The sequence below is a fragment of the Hydra vulgaris genome, chromosome 15 (assembly GCF_038396675.1).
Source record: "Hydra vulgaris chromosome 15, alternate assembly HydraT2T_AEP".
Lineage (NCBI taxonomy): Eukaryota > Metazoa > Cnidaria > Hydrozoa > Anthoathecata > Hydridae > Hydra > Hydra vulgaris.
The window spans coordinates 786,380-807,879 of record NC_088934.1 but is presented as its reverse complement, the minus strand read 5'-3'; the positions used below and the strand labels follow the sequence as shown (position 1 = coordinate 807,879).

Here is a 21,500-nt window from a genome sequence, read left to right as displayed (position 1 = left end):
TATATGTATATATTATTATTAAATACTTTATCTTTTTATAATATATGACATCTTGATCTCGTGCTTTACTTGTTAAAAAGGGTTAATACTTATTTATTTCCTTTTTTCATATTATTTGAATATTATATGAATATTATATATATATTCGAGTTATATGAAATTATTATTATATATATATTATATGACTTTTATTACTATTGTTATTATGTACAATATAAAACAGGTTATTAACACGGATTTGTTCGATGTTTTCCCCACAAAAAGATAATTATGATGCTATTGTATTTGAAACTGCATTTTACCTATCTTTCAATGTTAACAACCTTCCAATATGTAAAGCAAGTTTCTCTCAAGTATAGCATTGCTTTTTTAAAAATTGTTTAATGATTTAGATCAAAGAAATAGCAACACCAGAAAATCTTGTTGCCAAAACAGTTGGTGACTCACCATGTAAGATTTGTGTTAAAAATTTGTGATTTAAGATGATTATTTAATATTCATATTATTATTTAAGTTTTTATTTGTTTCTTTTGAGCTAAATTTGGTGTTGTGAGCTATTATTGGAGAAAATATCGACTTATTCATTAGATAAAGTTTAATGCCTGCTCTTACCCCGTTTCCTTCTTCATGTTTCAATCATGTATATTTAAGGTGACCTTGTCCAGGTGACAATTTTACTTGATTAAAACGTGAATGTTACGTTGCCAAAATATTGTGTATTTTGGAACTTTTTTTATTCATAATAAAAACCTGTGATTAGAAACTTGGAAAGATATTCTTTATTTACTATTTTTTTATAATTTAGTTTCCGGGATTATCTCATTCGGGATATTCCCGGAATACCAGATATTTTTCTGAAATTTATCTTTTTCCAAATATCCGAAAAATTTTCCATACATACAACTTATATTACAAGTTCCATACATACAACTTATATTACAACATATAACAAGTATATATTATTCATCTATTTGTTTTTATGTTGTTTTAGTCATCATTCATACAAAAACTAAGAAAAGTTTTTAAAAAATTGAGAAACAACTTGGCTGAATGCAAAATTATGGGAAAAATGAGGGGGGAAATGTTCTGAATTTTTTCAGGATATTTTCCGTAAATTTTTTCAGGATATTTTAAATATAATGATTACATGAAATATGTAGTTTATATAATCATTATTGTAATTACTTTTTATTTTACTTTTATAATAATGTAATTATTTTGCATTGTAATTTTATAATAATTTAAAAAGTAGGGCGTAAGATATCTTATAACTCCGCAATGCATTTTTGACAAAAATAAAATGTCACATATATATTATATTTTATCCAAACATATTATCTTATAACTAAGTTTTATCAATTTAGGTTTAATAAATATATTATAAAGCTTAGTTCAAAATTGTGTAACGTTATGGCAGATAATTATCATATTGCAACACGCAAAAGATCAAACCCTACTACAAGGTATACTTTTTTTTCTACCATATTGTATATTATTTTAGACTGTCAAATTTGTCAATGTAATTAATTTGATAATAAATAAGTTATTATAACTTATTTAATATTAAATTTGTTAAGCTACATGACAAATGATAAGTTCTGCACAAAATATTATTGACAAGGAAGACCCAATGGTATTGTTATGTTATTGCCTAGGAATATCATTCTGTAGTAAGACCCAATAACCTTTTAACTTTTAAAGTTTGACTTTAAATTTCACTTTTCCCTCTCTTTGTCTTCTTTTTTGATCGCACTCTGTAGTAAGAATTTGATTTAATTCATATCTTGTTGGAGAATGCAACTTGATTCTGAGTTGAATTTTCAGCACTCTGTATTTATTGGTGACCTAATTTGATAATACTTTATTATACATATTTTTAGTTTTATACTTAATATATTATATATAATTAGGGGTAGATGAGGCTCCTTAGCCATGGTGAATGTTTCCACAACAAAAGGAGCCTCAAGGTGAAAATCTGACCATGGATAAGGAAAATCATGATATAAAATCCCCACTATAATGCTTTGTGGTTATGTGATAACTATTACATTTTTATAAATTGTTTTAATTTTTGTGTGCATTCTAAAATTTTTGTGTGCATTCTAACATTTAATGCTGTTCAAAACTTTGTAGATTACTCATTTAAAGCAACTTCGTGGGCTGTCACCTTTGCATCTAGTGAGTTAATGTATGAACAAGTTAATGTAGAAACAGATGCAAATATAAGAAGATGGAAAACAAAGTAAACAAATTATCATGTTATCACATAGTACACAGATGTTATCACATAAGGTGAGTACAGGTCTTTTTCTAATCACGCCCATCAGTTATTAACTTTATATAGATATAGATATAGATAAATCTATAGATAGATATTAGATATAGATATATATATATAAAAAATATTTTTTTAAACTTGTAATTTTTATTATGTACTTCTTTTTTTTTAATCATCTGTCGACTTTTTTGTTACATCTTTTTTATTAAATACTTATTTACTTTTTTAGCAATCAGAGTATAAAATTAGAAGGCAAATGACTTTTATTTGTTTACACTGTATGTAGTATTGTTTTCTTAAAATTATTTAATGATTTAGATAAAAGAAAACAAATAACACACTAGAAAATCTTGTTGCCAAAAGAAGTTAGCAACTCTCAAAGTAAGATTTGTTTTAAAAGTTTGTGATTTAATATAATTATTAAATAATCATATTATTATTTAAGATTTTATTCGTTTCTTTTTAGCTAAATCTGATTCATTAGATAAAGTTTGATGCGTGCTCTTATAGAAGAAAATATCGACTGATTCGTTAGATTATGTTTGAAGCGTGCTTTTATGGGAGAATAGATATATAAGTTTGAAGCGTGCTCTTCGTAAGTTGCAGATCTACGACTTCGTACTTATTACTTATTGGATATAAGGAGGATATTTTAACAAAAGTGCAGCTTTTATTACAAATTAAAAATTTTTATGTCAAGAACTAATATACTGACTAATAAAACCATGTATTTTAACACGTATTAAATATTTCCTCGACGATAAGTTTCTTTTCTTTACACGAATCCAAACACTTATAATTGTAATTATAAAGCATAATTATTGCTTAAATATTACGTGCCAAAATTAACGTAAAAAGCACGTCTTTTGGACAGTTTATGGGGACCAAAAAGTCACCTAAATATCACGTGCCAAAAGTAACGTGAAAAACACGTCCATAAATCACGTGAATTGGTCATTTCATGAGGACCAAAAAGTCACCTAAATATCACGTGCCAAAAGTAACGTGAAAAACACGTCCATAAATCACGTGAATTGGTCATTTCATGGGGACCAAAAAGTCACCTAATTGTCACGTGCCAAAATAACGTGAAATTCACGTTTTTGTCACGTCGCTGTGCCTACTGGGTAAAGTTAACTTGTTTTTAAACACGTATATAAAGCATAAAACGTTATAAATATTGAGTTTGTAAATGCTAAGTATTTTCGTCTCCATTAATAATGGTTTGGAAAGAGTAAAACGATCTGCAAAATAAATCAAGCGATTCGCATGCTTTTAACGGCAGTAGAGGAATTTAGTACTTTAGTTTTTTCAGTGCTTCACCATGCTATATTTGCATAATTTATATGGCTGTGAATAAATGAGTGATAAATTTAGGTTAAGATTTTTTTGTTTAGATATAATCTGGAATTATTAATCACTCCATTAATCACTCCATTAACTTTAGATGTTTTTGAACATATCATTTGAACCACATTTTGAATATAATCAAAATGTGGTTTCCATGTAATGTTCTTGTCGAGAACCACTCCTAAAAATTTTGTAACAAAATAATTTTTTATTTCAGTTTCATCGATAAATTTTTGTGTGCAAATTTTGGGGTAAATAGCGTTTTTTACAGGCCAGAAATGTTTTTTATGAAAATCTTAAATCTAAAGTGGCTCTCTTTCCTGAAAACTTTTATAATCCTGTCTTAATAAAAAGTCTACTTTTTTCAACCCATTAGAATAAGCAGCCATTCTCGAATCTAATCTCACTTCTGTACCAGATTGGGACTGGTAGTGCCTTGTGAATTGTTACTGTAACAAAACTCTTCTTAGATTATTATTCGCTACTGACCTCTCATAAAAACCATTAATACAATAAATTGAAAAGATAGAATTTGCTAAACTTGCTTTTACTTACCGTCCGTTCTCCACCTTTTGATTCTATTAACGTTCATACTTTGAGTCTCTACCTCTACACATTTTTTATTCTTCTCTTTATAAAATACTGGTGTATAGTTTTTGAAATTCCTTCATTTGAAGCAATTTCAATAAACTATACACCAGTGTAGTTTATAATAATTATCTTTATGGTTTTATATAATAATTTTATGGTCATTTTCTATTTTCTATAAGTGACAAACCTTGAGTTTACTTGGGTATACCATTTTTACATAGATTGCAGCAAAAGGGTGTTTCGGCGTTTCAGTTTTATTTCAGAAACTTTTAAATAGTATCTAGTAAAAGGCATTTTTGGGGATAGATTTACATTACATAATATTTTATGAGCAACGATGTTTTGAAATAACATGAATTTTTACACATTATATGCACAAATTTCTCAAAATACATAAGGGTACATTTTTTATTTACTCTAAAAGAATACTATTGAAACTTGAGAATTTGTTATTTAGATATGTTAAAATCCAAAGTACACGTTTTACGAATGATTTTATGTATAAAAAAATATTTTTGATTTGATTTTAAGTTTAATAGGAATTTTCGTTTGGTTGAGAATCCAAACTAATGATTTGTTAGTAACCAAACTAACGCTGGGTTAGTTACTAAACTAACGTTCCGTTAGTAACAACGAAATACTTTTTAAGTAGTCACAGCATGAAATTGTTTTTCTATTGTATTATCGAAATAACGCATTTTTTATTTGTATTTCGTTAAGAAAATACAAATAAAAACTTAAGATTGGTGTAGTTTTTTTTATATTACTTTCAAAATAAAAACGTAAGCGTACACTCTTTACAATTACTTAAAAAAAAACATTGAAATTTGAGAATTTAATCTTTAGATAAAATAAAATAAAAAATACCAAACTGTTTTACAAAAAACTTTAATTGAAAAAAAATAAACCTAAATCAAGATTTCGGTTAAAATTTGTTAAGAATGTTAGCTTGGTTCAGAAACCAAATTAAAATTTTGTCAGTAACCAAACTAATGTTCGTTTAGTAACCGAAATAACGTTCGGTCATTAACCAAACTAAGCCAGTGGGCACAAGTACGTTTTGCAAATGTTTAGTAAACGTTTAATGATCGCTTGAACGACGATTGTTTAAATATGGAGTATTAATTAGTCATAATGACAGATTGTATTTATGACTATGGCACAGATTATGTATTTTCAAGTTTCTCTACGAATCTACGAGCTTATACGACTGTAAAGAATCTTTTTTAAAGTAAAATATACCTTTATAAGTTCTATTACAGCTCTTACTAAGATCATACATAAATACAATTTTTGTTAAGTGATTTTCTACTGATATATAATTGCTCTGTTCTTTTAAGAACATTGAGCACTCTATTCTGTAGAATACATTTTAAAGTTGTTTAAATATATATATATATATATATATATATATATAAATATATATATATATATATATATATATATATATATATATATATATATATATAGTTATATAAAGTTTGTTTCAAAACTTGAGAGTCTTTGAGCGCTAAAATCCAAAAAACAGTTTTTTTTTACTCAAAAATTAGATAAGTGTTTTTACTAAGTCATATATATATATATATATCTATATATATATATATATATATATATATATATATATAAATATATATATATATATATATATATATATATATCAATCATCGCAACACAGCGCGCATTTCGTTGGCACTTCCATGTTGCACCTCGTGGCCGTGTTCGAGAACAACAGCCAATCTTTTTGTGGGTGAAAAACTTCATGGAATCTGGAGATGTGAAGAAGAAGAAGCCTGGTCTCCAAAGGGCTGCAAGATTTCCGCAGAACGTCGAAGCGGCGCGGCAATCCATATTGAGGTCTCCCTAACAATCTGCCCGCATCAGCTCTTGGATTATCAGCTCGTTCTGTTAGACGGATCCTTCATGAGGAACTGAAGTTCCATCCCTACAAGATTGTTGTCGCCAAGGAAGTGATTCCTTGGACTTCGATGCTCGTGAGGTCGCGTGTAGGGCCCTTCTCGAATTGCCTGATGACACGCTTGCGTTCCATGGTTTTCTTAAACGAAGAAAACCATGGAACATAAGAGCATCCATGGTTTTCTTAAACGAAGCCTTTCCTGGGCATTTTTTTTTTGTTTATGTATGTAAAATTACTTTTTATATATACCAAAAAAAAGTCAAACTACCATTCTCAATTATGAGAAACAAAAATGCAAGTATAGCTACAATGAAATGATCATAACCAAATACAAAAAATAATGCTTAAAACATTTATATCATAAATAAATGTTTTAAGCATTATTTTTTGCACAATTAAATTATTGGTGAAACAATTCAATAAACTCCATCAAATAATTCTAGAGTATTATTGCAGTAAGCAATTATGGTGTTGGTAGTTGGCGTTTTTGGAGTAAATAAATGTGTTTTTGTTGATCTTACACGTTATAATTAAAAACTAGCTTTAATACCTAATGCATTTAAGCGAATTTTCAATTCAATGTATTGCTAGCAGGATTACTTTTTGTAATTATTAACTGTTTTATTACCCCTTTTTGCTGTGTTAGATTAGTCTCACAAAAAGAAAGTAGGTCTGGTGAGTTTTGCAAAAGATAAGAACCTTTAATTTTTTTCAAGAGCCTTAGAACCCTAAAACTAGGTTTTAGAGCAATAAACTTATTAGAAGATAGGATGACGGGAAGAGTTGTATATTTTCATCAGAAATTAGAAACGTTGCACGACCACAAACAAAAAAGTACTAGTAAATACTGATAAGTAGAATCAACATTTATCCTAGACAAGAATGAATGTAACACAAGATTACATCTACGCCAGCCTAATAGATCATGAAGATGTTTGAGGCAGGTCACTAGAGATATACTACCCACTTCTAAAGTCTTTGTTAGGCGGTCTTCTACAAGGCAGTACCCATATGAAGTTAATACCTGCAAAAGGGTGTTTTAATTCAGAGTTAACTTCTAATACCCTTTGGCAAGTAAAGTCAAATCCAAAAGCCATTAGGACACAGAGTAAAGAGTATTTTGATTACAAAAATAAGTTTTCAAGTGTTTATATCAATAATCATTTGTTAAAGAATTTAAAACATATTATTTTTTTATTCAGTTTTACTCCCAGCAAAACATGCAAGCAGCCACTATTTCTTAAAAAAAATAAATAATAAAGTTTAGGAGCAAGAAAACGACAAAAGACTTGAAAAGTGATAGATACAGTAAAAAAAGACTTTACTAAAACGAGTCTAGAGAGAATAAGTTTTGGCTGATAAAACTAGAGATGATAGCTCCTTTGAGAAGCGACCATGATTGTGTTTGTAGAAAAGAAAAAGAGATGCAACTTTACGACGATTGGAAAGAGACTAAACCTTGGCAGATGTAGCAGGTCCAACTATATTTAGGTCCAAATACGTTTTTGGAAATTGTCCAGAAAAGATAAAGTATTATTAGAAAAATCGACCCAAACATGAAAACGGTGTTCCATACAGAGGCAAATAAGAGACTTGTTGAAGTAGAGAATGTTTTAAAAAGTATGATAATGGCGAGTATGATAAAAAGAAGCAACCTTAAAAAATTTATCAAACTTAGCTATTTAGCAAACCTTTGCTTATTTAGAAATTGATTGTATTTATGATTTCCATATAAGGTTAGCAGTGAACAATAATCGAGGAAGACGTAAAGACTTGGTGAAAGGGTAGGCATTCCTCAATGAAGAAATGTCTACAGTATTGCAATAGTTGGTTACAGTAATTAACAAAATTTTGTTGGAGTTAAAATTTACAAGCCACTGCGAGCCTCAATCTGTTACAGAAAGTAAATCAGATTTAAGAACCTCTTTTATCGAGATAGGAATATAAAGATCAGAAAGTAAATAAGATTTAAGAACCTCTTTTATCGAGATAGGAATATAAAGATCAACACGTCGAGACACTTTGAATTTTAAAATTATCAGGAAGATCATTGATGTAGATAATACTCAAAACAGGACCAATAGATAGGGATAGAACTTTGAGGTAACTCAGAAAGTACTGGGAATGATAAAGAGTGTTGACCTTCGAGGATGACTTTAATAAAACGGTTAGAAAGAAACAATTTGATAATGTCAAAAATTTCCCAAATACACCATACAAAGCAAGTTTAATAAGAAGACCAGTATGCTAAACTTAAGTTAAAGTTTTAGATATATCAAAAACAATAGTCTTAGCTTTTCTGTCTCAATCTAATGCACTATAAAATCTTTCAGTGACAACAGTTATCAAAGCAGCTGTAGTGTGAAAAATTGAAAACCATTTTGATTGTCTGACAGTAAGTTATTTCACTCAAGGTTAAACGTTAGATATTTTTTGATCAAAGACTCAAAGACCTTGCTAATTACAAATAGAAAACTGATCGGAAAATAGTTTGAGGGGTCAGAACGTTTACAGGATTTTTAAAAATTGGAATCACAAATTCCAGTTTCAAGCAGGCAGGAAAACAAGACCCAGTCAAGTGCATATTAAATAGTTTAGAGAAAATTAAAGAAGTTTCTGGAAAAGACTTTTAAAAGACCAAAATAGAAATGTTGTCTAGAGCATAACTAGCAGAAGAGTTTAATTAAGATATGACTATGGTAAAAAAAGCTGGAGTGGTTTGAATGTGTAACAATGGGTTAATCGGTTAGGTTAACCCGATTAGTTGGATTGGCAGAAAGAGTACGGTCATAAAATTCAAGAGTCAAATTAGAAGAAAAGTTCTTTGAAAATAGTTCAGCTTCTTCCTTGGAAGAATTTAATTATTAGTTTAATAAAAGTTAATCCAATGCCTGACCTACGTATCGTTCCAGCTTCCGTACCTGAAGTGATTTCTTCCTTACACACTTTTACAAATGTGGCGGGAAAACATCACTGCTATAGTCTTAAAGTATTCTCAGGAGCTGTCGTCTATACTTTCAAAACTATTTAACAAGAACTTATCAGAGTATTATTTTCCAACCTGCTTGAAAGTGGCATTTGTTATCCCTATTTTTAAATATTTTGGAAAGCGACTATCATAACTTATAGACCAAGGTTTTTTAGTCAAAAGCAAAGTTTTTGAGTCTTTAATTAACAAACACTTAACCTCTCATCTGGAACCTAATAACTTACTTTCTGATCATTATTACGGATTTCGAACATCCCGTCCAACTGCTGATTTGTTGATGGTTGTAACTGATATGTTTTATTCTTTCATTAGATAGATGTGGAGAGGCTGAGGCTATCGCTCTCAACATTTCTAAATCTTTTGATAAAGTTTGGAATGCTGGTCTTCTTTTGGTGTATCAAGTAACATCTTTAAGATTACTGAGTTTTTCCTTACCAATTTTAATATAACATTTGCCTTCGATGGAGAGCACTCTTTTTCAAATCCTTTAACATCAGGGGTTCTTCAAGGTTCTATTCTTGGCCGAATAATTTTTTTAATTTACATTAACAATCACTGAGAAATTTTCACATCTAAGGTAGCATTGTTCGTTAATGATACTGCCATTTATTCTTGTCTTGATAAAAAGCTAACACTCTCTGATTGTTTGGAGGGGGCATTTGAGCTTAAAAAAAGATCTCACTTCTGTTACAGTATGGGACTTTCAGTTGTTGGTGAACTCAAACTCTGATTAAACTCAGTTTTTTTTTAACTAATTGAAATGATAAATAATTATAAATAATTTAATTATAATCAAAAATTCTTTTTCAATATTCTTTAGTTAAAAAAAACTAAAAGTTCTTGCAAAAGTTTTTTTAACTAGAAGTTTTATTTAACTTGATCTTGAAATTGAGTTTTTTTTAATTTTTTTAAATAATTACTAATAACTATAGCAATAACTTAGATCTTCCTATATTTATGAACGGTAATGTACTTGATAAGTCATCTAGCCCTTATCTTCTAGTACTAACTCTAACTTCCAGTCTTTCTTGAAAAGCATAAATCAAATCAATTGCAAAATGAGTATCTGCTCAATTTGAATCTCTTCATTGTGCTCGCCACTTTCCTACTCAAGATTCGGTTCTTTATCTCTCTAAATCTCAAAACCGTCCTTGTATGGAATCTGTGGCCATCTTACAATGATACCGCATTTATAAGCGGAGAGAGTTAAATAAAATTATGGAAGGAATCCCAGTCAGCTTTAAATTAGTAGAATGTGCGATGAAAGGGTGAGTTCAAAGAAGAAGTATGAGACAAAAGATTAACAGGAATTATTGCGTTTCCAGAATCACCAAAAGTAGAAAAAGCTAAAAATGAACCCAGTTATGGTCATAGACAAGACACCGACCAAGGAGAGAAGATATGTGATTAGAGTTGTCTTGAAAACGAATCAAAAAATTAACTGAGTAAAAAATTAAGAAATGCAAAAGAATACCCTAAAGTCTTTGCTTTGGTGGCCTCCTTAAAGACAGTAGCTGGATGCAGTTATCATTTGCCTAAGTTGTACTTTTATGGAGACACCACCTCTAGCCTTTGCTCATCCAAGAGCCCCATGATAGGAGATTTTCAAGTTAGAGTTTTTCTCAGAGATTTTAAATAGAACAAAAACATTCATAAAGTAACAACGGGTAAGTAAACACCACGAAAGAGGTTCAGACAAAAACAAAAACATAGATAAAGTAACATACAGGTAAATAAGCATCCAGAGGCGCACAGAGACTTCATGATGCCCAGGGCATTTTCTAAAAATATTTTACTGTATGACCCCACCCACACTTTCTAACCACAACCAAAATAAAAATAATAAGAGTATTCACAAAATATTTTGAAAAATTCTTTATTCAAGACAGTTCACGAATCAAACAATTAGACAAAACAAAGAAAAAAAGAACACTTGTGGACTTGGTATCAGGTTTTTCTTACGATACACCTAGACCTTACGAGCTTTTCAAGCAGCAAAGTTAGAAGTTACAACAATGCAAATATCTTTCTTTGCAATATCTGTTTAGATTAAAAGAAAAAGACAGTCGTTAAGACAATCCTGCTCCATGGTAGCTCTTAGAAAGTTCTTGAAGAGAGCTAATTAACAAAGTAAGAAAGATACCAAGACAGATGGATATTTGGGGGATATTTTCTTCAAATCTCTTCGCCTAAATGTTGTTCAGAAGATCTTCGGGCTGATCATTTGTTTGTAGATGGCGTCGAACAGACGAAATGTGGCGAAATTCATCAAAAAACTTGTCTTCACCAAGATCATATGAATACATAAGAACAAGATCTTTAACTTGTAGATTTGTCAAAAGCGTTCCTAAGAATAGATCATGAAATCCTACCTAAAAAATGGAAATTATGGACTAAAAAAAAAACGTCGCAGTGTTTCAAAAGTTACCTGTATAACAGACAACAGTGTGTTACTTGATATAATAGTTACCACTTTAAATTAAAATTAACATGCGGTATTCCCTAATGTTCTATCCTTTTTCCTAATCTATTTAAACGATCTTCCAAATTTTTCAAGCAAACTTGAATTTATTATGTTTGCAGACGATATATATTGGTTTTACTCTTCGACAAAAATTAAGGATCTGAATGAAAATGTAAGCATAGACTCCAAAAATTAAATATATGGTTTAAAACAATAAACCCATCATTAAAAACAGAAAAAAAAAATACTCTTTATTTGATTTAAGTCAGCAAAAAAACCAACCACCAAAAAAACACATCACCAAAAAAACACACCACCAAATATTCTATCCTCCCTAAAGAACTCATGAAAGTAAATTTTTAGGAGTTATAATTGATGAAAACTTATCTTGGAAAGATCACATAAATGCTTTAAACACTAAAATATCAAAAAACATAGGTCTAATATATAAGGCAAGACCAATTTATCCCAAAGTAATTTAAAAATTATACATTTCTTTTTATACTTAGCTTCCTCATATGAGCGAATACGCGAGCTTGGGCGAGTACGCGTATAACCAAATTGAAAGTTTTATATCGACGTCAGAAACATGCTTTAAGTCTAATAATTTACCATAAAGAAAAATTTACTCACGCTGAATTTAAAGAAATGAATGTGTTTAATATTTATCAAATTAACATTTATTAAAATATATTGTTTATGCTAAAATTTAAATTAGGTCAAGTACAATATCACTTTATAATAACTTTTTTACAAATAACGTTAATAAATATAACACAAGAGAAACAGGAAAGATTATTAAGCCATTCAAAAAAAAAAACTTATCCAATTCTCAATTTCATATCGTGGTCCCTATTATACTAGTAACTAAAAATAAATCCATTCGGAACTCAGTATTATTGAAATAACTGAAACTAAACTAAAAAATGACATCCTACCAACTATCCCATTAAATCTTACCCGTTATGTTTATGAGCACACTCCAAAATCTTATTTTGGAGGAGCTTTACTTTATATATCTAACACATTAATTTACAAACTTCGAAACAATCTCAGTATGCTTTAACCAAAGCTTTTAGAATCTGTGTTAGTGAAAATCACCTTTCCTAAAAAATTAAACATCATTTTCGGCTACATTTATCGCCATCCTAATATGAATATTTCAGAATTTGTTAAATCATATTTAATTCCACTTTTTGAAAATCTATTTATGGAAAAAGACAAAACTACTTTTTTAATGGCGATTTTAATGTCGATCTTTTATCAACAAACTCAGATAATTCTATTTCTTTCATCCCTTTATTTCATGTAAACAAGAATCACAAATCACTCCAAGACTAATCGATAACACATTTTCAAATGCAACTTCTGCAAATATTTTTGCAGGTAATATTACATCTACGGTATCAGATCATTTACCCCGATTTTTGATACATCCGTTTTATAGAACCAAAATTAATCCTCGTAAAAGCTGCATTTTTCGTCGGAATTTAAAAAATAAATAAATTGCGAGAAATTATTTAGTGATTTCGCAAAAATTAGCTGGACTAATGTAATCAATGCCGACGAAGGTAATACTACTAAGTCATTTTAAGAGTTTTTCACAAGTTTCAATTCTCTTTTGGGTAAACATGCATCATTAAAAAAAGTCAGCAGTCGCTGCTTTTCAAGGGGTCTCAAACCTTGGATAACACGAGGAATCTTGACTTCAATTAAAATACGAAATAAGATATTTAACAAATTTCTTAAAACAAAGAATCCTAATAACAAACTCGATCTAGAAAAATCTTATAAAACGTAAAGAAACTTACTTGTTACTCTCACTCGTCGTAGTAAAAAAAAACTATTGCTTTAAGTTCTACTCTTATAATGCCAAAAACTTAAAATCTACATGGGATGGTATTAGGAATCTTTTAAACATTAGTTCGAGAGTTAACTCACATCCTTTCTGCTTATCTTCTAACAACTCCATGATATATGAACCTATTAAAATTTTGGAGTCTTTTAATTCGTTCTTTGTTTCAGTTTCGGAATAATTACAGAAAAAGATTCGCTCGTCCAATACTGATTTTAATAAATATCTTAAAAATCCTAATCTTAAATCAATATTCATAAAACCTACAGACAAAAAAGAAGTTATCTATTATTCATTCTCTTAATGAAAGCAAGGCTTCGGTACCTAACAGCATTCCAATACCTATTTTTAAAGCTCTTGCAAATGATATCTCTCCGGTACTTTCTGAACTATGTAATCTGTTATTCATCACCGGTGTATTCCCTGATATCTTAAAAACTGCTTCTGTAATCCGAATTCAAAAAAAAAGATTTAAAACTTGAATGTAATAACTACAGACCAATTTTATTATTATCAAATGTCAGCAAACCTTTAGAAAAACTTATGTATTCTTGTATTTACAACATTTTGAATAGTTCTGCTTGTTTTCATATTCGAAAGTTTGGGTTTCGCTCAAATCACTCCACTTCTCATGCTCTTATTATCATTACTGAAATGATTCTTGGTGCAATTGACAGTGGTTCCTTTTCTTGTGGTGTATTCATAGATATTCAAAAAGCTTTTGATACGGTTAATCGCAATATTCTAATAAAAAATTAAACTACAACGGAAAACGTGGTATTGCTAATCATTGATTTTCTTCATATATTAGGGATCGCACTCAGTTCGTTTCAATTAATGGATTTGAATCCACACAAAGTTATTAAATATGGCGTTCAACAAGGTTCCGTTCTTGGATAGTTATTGTTTTTATAATATATATAAATGATTTATCTTGTTCAATAAAAAAATATTAAGGTAAATCATTATGCTGATGATACAAATCTTTTGTATATCAAAAAACCACTTACAACTTTTTGTAAAAAAGTTATTCAAGGTCTTCATCGCTTACGTAACTGGTTAAATAGTAATCGTATTTCATGGAATGTCAATAAAATTGAATACATCATTTTTCATTCCCCTAAAAAACTATTGATAATATTAAATTTAAAATTAATGAAAAAAAAACTTTTTCCATTTAATAGAATAATGACGTTTTCCCCCAAAAAAATTTCTGAACTCAAAATCCTAAAACTCTATGATCTAGTAAAGTTTTACAATTGTCTTTTTGTGTTTGACTTTCTTCAAAATAAACTACCAAACTCTTTTTTAGATTTTTTTATTAAAACAAATAAAAGTCACAATCATCACACCAAGAATACAGAAAATAGTAAGCTATACTTTTCATTTTTCAACACAATTAAATATGGTAATTTTTCCATAAAACAAAACTGTATTTCCCAATGGAACCAGTGTATTCCTGCATTAATAAAAGAGTCTAAAAAAATATCCCCTTGTTACGGATTATTTACTGCTAAACAGAATTTCTTTATAATTTTTTTTTTTACCTAAGTTGTCTTTGATATATCAAAGACAACTTAGGTAAAAACTTCTTTAACGAACAAGAGATTTGATTTTTGCTTTATTTATTATTTGTCTATATTGCTACATTTTATGTTATTATTATATTTAATTATTATCTATGATATGTACTTACAATTTATATTGTATTATAAATATTCTTCATATTATTGATACTTTATTATTATTATTATTATTTTGTATTATTACTATAAATATTACATATATCATTATTATTTGTTTAACAATCTAATTATTACAAATATGATTACTGTTTGTTTAGCAATCTTTTTTTTTTTCTTACTTATATTTTGTATGTTTTTTAGGTGTCACCCCATTGACTAGTTTGTAACTATATATTACACTTAGTCAATGTGACACCTAACCAAATTCTATTAATTTACGATGAGCATTTGTAAATCTTTATTAATATGGTTGAATTAAAAAATATATATATATATATATATATATATATATATATATAATAACAATACCTAACGTAAATTTAGTATTTTCAAAAGATTTGGAGATTTTCCGCCTAAATTGAGTAATTGAATGCTCAGTTGAGTTATTTTTTTAAAAACCAAATAGAATTTTAAGTATTCCTTTTGAATATCATTAATAAAGATATCTGTTGTGATGAATTTATCTAGCAATTGCAGAGTTTACTGAAAATTAGGGCAATTGATTGAGGGTACAGCTCTTGCTTCAAAAATTGAGTCATAGAAGTTATTAATTTTGAAGTCGTTGAAACAGTTCAAATTAAAAACTCCTCTAAATCTTTTTTTTTTCCTCCGAAAACACGATTATTTTAATTTTTGTCATGAGTTTTCTTATATATATATTTAAAAAAACTTTATTTATATTTATATATATATATTTATTTATATTTAAATAAACTATTTTAATTTTCTTGGAAAATGACACAAGTAATCAGTAAATAAATCATTATAGTTTATGTCTGAGTCTATGTTTTCATCCGATGAAAAATAATTAGTTTGTTAAAAATTGAAGGTGATGATTGAAAATAATTTATTTACTAGACACTTCACACGATTTTACTATTATTTTTATCTCTGGCTATAATTAATACCAAAGTACAAGGATAATAAAGACGTTTTCAGAATAAATTCGTTTTTTGAATTTGAATAACTGGTTCCCAAGTTATGACAATTTATGTTGGGCTCAATAACGTGTTCCCATTTTTGGGTGAATTGGGCTAAGAGTACAAAAAGCTCTGTTTAAACCATAAAAATTAATTATAGTTAAAGAAAAAGAGATTTTTCAAACTGTCAGATTGAACAAATTTATTTACATTTTATAAATGTAAAAAAAATATGTAAAAAATTCAGGACTAACTCACCGATCGAGGCGATTGGCGGGAACAATTAAGGCTCTGAAAAATAATAAAAATTAAATTTAGTTAAAGAACAAGTGCTTTTTCATATTGTCGGAGTAAACAAGCTCATAAACATTTATAAAAACCCAAAATATATATCAGAATCTCAGTGCTCGTTTGCCCAATTGCCCAAAATGGGGCAATTGAGTAAAAGACAATAAAATTTCTGTAAAAACCAAAAAAATAAACTTTAGTTAAAAAAAGCGGAGCTTTTTAATATTGTAAGAGTAAAAAAATTCAAATGCATTTACAAAAATCCAAAATTTCCAGAAAGAAATGTCTTTGTAAACCATAGAAATGCAATGCCTCGCTTTGTCCAACCACTGTCCGAAACACTCCATCTACTTTCTTCTGGGGCATTTTCATATTAATTACTTCAGAGAGACTTAGTAGTTTTTCCTTTAAATATAAAATGTGGTGGAAAAGAGTTACCAATTGCATTGACACAAGTTATTACTCTGATTGTTTCCCGGTTATCTGATTGACAACATTGTAGATACTTCGCTCTTTTTTTAAAACTATTTTCAAGGACGTTAATCAAATTGCATCCACATTTCAAATGTATTGCGGTTTCTGAAGTAGGTTGTTTTTCATTAACATATTTTTGAGCTACTGTATCTTCTGGTTGATGTCAGAAAAATCTTTGTGCCTTTTGCAGATCCCACGCCACCATTTTTTTGTGGGAGTTCTATTCTTGAATGCTTTTTATGTTTTAAAGCAAAATTTTCAGCATATAACAACATATTAGAAATTGCAATCGACTAAATCTGATTCCTAAAGCTGCATGATTATATGCAAAATCAATTAACTTCTTTTCTTCTTCTTCATCTAAACTAGTTGGATGTCCTGGTTTGGCTCCCATTTCTGTTACACCAGAAAGTCAAACTTGTAACAAACATCTTAGAATGTTAAAATTTTTCATGCTGCTCTCTGTGAAACTCCATTTTTAACAGCTTAATTGCTGATATCTTTGATTCATCATTCCATAGAACGTGTTTTCTGCGTGTGCTTCTGTTTTTCAATTTTCGTTGAACTTTCTATTTTTTTAGTTTTATTTTTTTTTTTCATTATAAAGAAAAGTGCAAAAAACACCATGAAAATTTTATTATAAAATAGTTATAACTGTCTAAAAACAAATGTCTTTGTTTCTCTGATTATATCATATACATATATCAAGTAATTTAAATTGGTCATTCTCTCTCTCTCTCTCTCTCTCTCTCTCTCTCTCTCTCTCTTTCTCTTTCTCTCTTTCTCTCTCTCTCTCTCTATATATGTATATATATATATATATATATATATATATATATATATATATATATATATATATATATATATATATATAAATATAAATATAAATATATATATATATATATATATATATATATATCTGTGTTTAAGTGAATAATTTTAAAAACTATGCATTTCATGCATGGCCAGAATTAAAACTTATCATGGCCAAATATAGGATAATGGAATTATCCTATATCTGAAATGAAAGTATGTTATAAGATTGTATACAGAAATATACAAAAAAAAAAAAAAAGAGCTATTGAACGTTATACAGAATAACCATATATGCATACACAGTTTTAACAGTATTATATCATAATATTAATAGCAATTTAAAAGATTTGCAAACGCAAAATGTTGGGATGTAATCAGGAAAACTTTGAAAATACCAAACATCGAGTTTACAAAATTTAATATTTATCAAATTTAAAAAAAATATTCTTGAAGCAGTTAACGAGTCAATAAGTACTTTAAACTGCATATTTATAAATTATAAAGTCTAAATATTGTATTTTATACTTTAAAGCAATCAATACAACCCCGAATTAAAGATTTTATTGAAAATCGGCCTGAGAAAGGACGCAGCCAAATCAGTTTATTCTAAATAACCCTAGATCTTATAATCAAATTATTTTGAGATGAGTGTAAATAACTTTGTAGATTGAACGGAATACCATAATGGCGTCAAGAAAAGGATCAAAAACATGATAATGTTCTTTTTAATTGTTAAGTCCAGATATAAAAAACAAATTAGTATAAAAACAAGTATTAAGTATTGTTATTTGTTAAGCTAAATATTCTTTTTTCACGTGCTAGAGCCAAAAAAAAGCAGATAAAAACAGTATATATACTTGTCAAAAAGTGTAAATAAAATAAACTATAGAGAAAACGACTTGAAAAATCTTCTAGCTTCTTTTTTAAGAAACTTTGAAGAATAGCCTCCACATGTCAACTCCACATCCACAGGTCAACACTTTTTTTAAATTTTTGCCTGTGAAATATAACTGGCAACTGTGTTTGAAATTAGATAGCATTAAAATAATTCCCGAAAAAAAAAAATTAAAACATTTATTAAAACGGCATTATTATTATTAAAAATATTAAAACGGCATACTTATCATCTTTTCTAAACTTAATAATTTCTTCCTATAATTTTTTTCGAACTCAAATAATTTCCTTTGCAAAGTCTTCGTTGATGTAAACACTTGTTCAGCAGTTTTTCCGTCCTCGACTAGGAGAATAATTTGTTTGTCATTGTAATTTAATAGTTTTAAAACAATTATTCGCTCTTTTCCTGTTTTTATTGAACCTGATCGGCGCACTCTTTCATTGATATTAAAATAATTCTTTATTAATTTGGAGTTCTTCAGTAAATATGTTTTTAACAATTTTTTTTAAATCTTCCCAAGATTCACCCGGTACACTACGCGTCGCTCTAAAACAAAATGAGAAAATAGCCTTATAAATAAAGAAGCATTCAACTTACTGAGCCAGGCCCGTCTTTAGCTTCTTCTGGCTCCACAGCAAAATAAAGATTGTGGCCTCTCCAACTGCCTCCCTTATCCCACCTCCCACCCTCTGGCCATCACCATGAGCTACCCTGAAAAAAAGTTCGTACTTGAACACAATTTTTAAATATAGCTTACCTAGTAAATGTTACTGCATTAGACCAAAAACTATCAAGTAAATGTGATTATAATAAACTAATGCGAAGATTAAGCAAGGGACAATCAGATCTTTGTATTTTATATATATTTAACACAATTTAGTTGGGTAAATTGAAACACAGGCTTCTCTAAATATGTGTTCCCTTAGGTTTTCACTGTTTTCATTTAGGTTTTATTATTAAACTATTGAGTAGATGAATTAGGTAGCAAAATAATCACTCTTATCTTCAACGATGATTTGTTTTAGAAATAACATTTTCAATCTAAATAACGGCTAGAGCGAACAGGTGTTTCTGTCTACTATTAGATCTAAAGCTTTTATTAAAGATGAAACAAAACTTTCTCCAGCATAATTTTTAAAAGCAGCATCAAGAAACATCCTTAAAGTAACATTGACATTAGGGAACGTAAATTTAAGTTTTTTTATCAGATAATCAGATGATTTGGTTTTCTGGTTTCACTGGTATTAATTTTAATCAAAATGTAAACGAAGTAGTATCTAAATTGCAGACATTAGGAAATGTTGACAATTGGAAAATAAATGCTCTTAGCGTTTTAGTAGATTTATAAAAGTGCTTGGGAGTGTAATGTGATTGCTACAAAATCCATAATTGTAAAGCAGAAAAAAAATTTAAAACGAAAGAAAAAAAGAACTTAAACTTGCCTTCGCCTTTCAAGTTCAGCTAGAAGTCCTCTCTCAGTCTGATTCCTCAATAAACACCAACTTGTCTAGTTGGCGTTTGCTCATTCTTTTTTGTTTCTAGTACTTGTACAGAGTACTTGTGTGTGCCCACTAATATCATTGCTTATTTTTCAAGTTTTTCAAAACTTAATATGTTTTTTTCAAGTTTTTCAAAACTATATATAAACCTTCTATGTAAATAGACAGAAGGTTTATAACTAGTTTTGAAATAGCTAAACAGTTCATTCGCCATTTTAAAATCAATTTCAAAGACTTGAAGCATTTTGTTCACTTTGTTGAACCTTATATAAATGTTATCTACTTTTTTGAAAGTCTACTAGCTTCTATCTTTTTTGAAAATCTACAATTGTGTTCCGTTTATGCCTTTTGTCATTATTCAGCTCTTTTGGTGCTACTTTGAAGTTTAAGCGCATAGTTTATATATACAAATATATAAACACTATATACAACTAGGACCTTAACAAAATAAATTACAAAAACAATAAAGCAAACGAATTTGCTTTCTTTAACATGCATGCAAAAAAATTTATTGCTATGTTTTTGTATATTGTTATTTTATGCTAAAAAAAAAGTTTAAAGATTTAAAAATAGAATATAGGGTAAAGCAGGGCAAGTTGAGCATAGGGGCAATTAATAAATCTTAAAAGCAATCCATAACACGACAAAATGACTAATGGATGAAAGTTAGGGAATTAGAATGTTACGCAATGCGTAACAAAATTTTTTTATATCGGGCTTCAAAGTTAAAGATGTTGCATAATATAATACTTTTATATTTTATGACACTTTCTTATTTTATAAGTTTTTCTCTTCTCTTACTTACGTCATTGAAGTGTATAAAATAAAACTTATATAAATCAAACAGACGCTTAATGTTTGTGAAAGTTTTATTCACACAAGTTTCTTATCATGCATATTCACTTTTTTAAAATTGCTCAACTTGCCCTACTCTAGTTGTCTAGCCTGCCTTTTCTTTTTTAGTTTTTATAATTAAAAAACAATATCATTAATACGATTTAACAATAAACAATACCATTAAATATAAACTTACTAATATTATAAAAAATCTGATATTGCTTGATTCTTTACTTTGTAGTTTCTAACAGTTTCTCAACACTCTAATAGATGTTTTTAATAACACGTGGCTTCGAAAAAAGGCGTTTTTTTATTTAAATTCAACGCAGAGCAGGTAATCAGTATAACATTCTTGTTCATCATACCTTTTGTTCATCGATCTTTCTAGATTAGTTACCAGATCTTTCTACATTAGTTAATTACTAGTTAAAGTTTATTAAACATTTTTTTAATATTTTTTAAAAACAAGAAACAACAATACTTTGAATTGTTATTATAAACTTTATTGAGATTTCTGTACCAAAAACAAAATTAGATGTTTTTAATAACATGTGGCTTCGAAAAAAGGCACTTTTTAATTTAAA

At 28.4% G+C, this 21,500-nt stretch overlaps 1 protein-coding gene and 1 long non-coding RNA gene across 2 annotated transcripts in view; one reads left to right on the top strand and one right to left on the bottom strand.

Moving 5' to 3' along the window:
- Positions 1-21,248, bottom strand: part of LOC136091491 (uncharacterized) — a 36,038-nt gene extending 14,790 nt beyond the window's left edge. Inside the window, exon 1 of the mRNA XM_065819113.1 lies at positions 21,113-21,248. The gene's annotated coding sequence lies outside the window, so the exon portion shown is untranslated. The remainder of the gene's footprint in view (positions 1-21,112) is intronic.
- On the top strand, positions 138-3,014 carry LOC136091645 (uncharacterized). The gene is made up of 5 exons (XR_010644155.1): positions 138-665; positions 1,365-1,463; positions 2,134-2,292; positions 2,597-2,659; positions 2,745-3,014. It is a non-coding gene; the product is annotated as an uncharacterized LOC136091645 (long non-coding RNA).
- Positions 21,249-21,500: the final 252 nt, after the last annotated feature.